The sequence below is a fragment of the Triticum urartu genome, unplaced genomic scaffold (assembly GCF_056163025.1).
Source record: "Triticum urartu cultivar PI428250 unplaced genomic scaffold, HENAU_Tu73 scaffold1534, whole genome shotgun sequence".
Taxonomy (NCBI): Eukaryota; Viridiplantae; Streptophyta; class Magnoliopsida; order Poales; family Poaceae; genus Triticum; species Triticum urartu.
The window spans coordinates 15,204-16,800 of record NW_028259996.1 but is presented as its reverse complement, the minus strand read 5'-3'; the positions used below and the strand labels follow the sequence as shown (position 1 = coordinate 16,800).

General features: G+C 32.7%; 2 non-coding genes across 2 annotated transcripts; both read right to left on the bottom strand.

The window, feature by feature from the left end:
- Positions 1–871: 871 nt before the first annotated feature.
- TRNAW-CCA (transfer RNA tryptophan (anticodon CCA)) lies at positions 872–945 on the bottom strand. Its single transcript has one exon. It is a non-coding gene; the product is annotated as a tRNA-Trp (tRNA).
- Positions 946–1,084: 139 nt separating this feature from the next.
- Positions 1,085–1,158, bottom strand: TRNAP-UGG (transfer RNA proline (anticodon UGG)). The gene has a single exon. It is a non-coding gene; the product is annotated as a tRNA-Pro (tRNA).
- Positions 1,159–1,597: the final 439 nt, after the last annotated feature.

Sequence of the window (1,597 nt, the reverse complement as noted above, 5' to 3'; positions counted from 1 at the left end):
ATTATCCAAAATAGAAAGAAGTTTTTTTTTTCAAATTCAATTGTTTATTTATCTCTTATTCAAAAATTTCCCTGAAAATTGAATTTCTTTTTTTCATTCAATGGGGTTAGATGATCTAGTTCTTAATATTATTACTTTACTCAATTGACAAATTCCACAACAAATCTCTTGATTCGGAATTAGGGACTCATGTATCATCTGATGAATCCACTTTCTTTTACACTTCTGTATCTTACTCTATCTTGTTTTTTAGTATTATCTAAAATAACTGATGAATTATGAATTTTCCATAACTTAGGTAAATGCTTTACCAACATATGTAGTGTAGTAAAAAAAAATAAATGGAATTTAACTCTTTCATGCTTACTTTAACTAGTTATTTTGGTTTTCTACTGGCTGCTTTAACTATAACCCCAGCTCTATTTATTGGCTTGAACAAGATACGCCTTATTTGAATTGACTGAATAATTATAATTCAGAAAAGAAAAATCTTTCTTTGGGATTCCTGGCATTCTACGACTCTTTTCCAGACTAATTAGGAATTCTTTTCTTGGTCATTGAGATTCGTGGATAATTTAGAGTACTATTTAGGGATAGATCGTACCTCTTTTTTTATCCCCTCGAACAAATCGAAATGATTGAAGTTTTTCTATTTGGAATCGTCTTAGGCCTAATTCCTATTACTTTAGCGGGATTATTCGTGACTGCGTATTTGCAATACAGGCGTGGGGATCAGTTGGATCTTTGATTGAGTCATTTTTTTTTTTTGATTGACCTCCTCCAGACCAGAGAGGAGGTCAAATTGAAATTGGAGTTACAATTCAATTTTGTTAAGTTATTTTACTCTGCTTCGACATAAAATAGATGGAATCACGCTCTGTAGGATTTGAACCTACGACATCGGGTTTTGGAGACCCGCGTTCTACCGAACTGAACTAAGAGCGCTTTCATTCATTCAAAAAGAAAATCTTTTTCTATTCCTAATGTATCTCACGTACGTATAGTCTCCACAAATTCAAGTTATACCCACTTTACTTTAATTGATCTCGTCGCTACTGCCTATAAAGAAGAAAGAAGTAATAGGTAGGGATGACAGGATTTGAACCTGTGACATTTTGTACCCAAAACAAACGCGCTACCAAGCTGCGCTACATCCCTTTTCCAAATTAAATTGTTGTACAATGCCATTGTACACAATTCCTGTCTTCTTTTCCACATCATAATTTTCTTCTTCTTTCTTTCTCTATCTATATATAGAACCCTCGTGTCATTTCTTCTTTTTGGTCTCATATAATTAAGGAATTATATACATATAAAATCCAATATAATTTCGCCTATAAAAGAAGGATTACTTTTCCTTGGTAATATATAGGAAGAAGGGGTCATCTTTTTCTTTTTTAGGGATAGGAAAATTTCGTCGATATGGTTCATTTTATATATAGCATAACAATCTTGGGCAAGAGTTTATGATCATATATGTATTCCAACAAGGAAGGAGGATTTTCAATGCGGGATATAAAAACATATCTCTCTGTAGCACCCGTGCTAAGTACTCTATGGTTTGGTGCTTTAGCAGGTTTATTGATAGAAATTAATC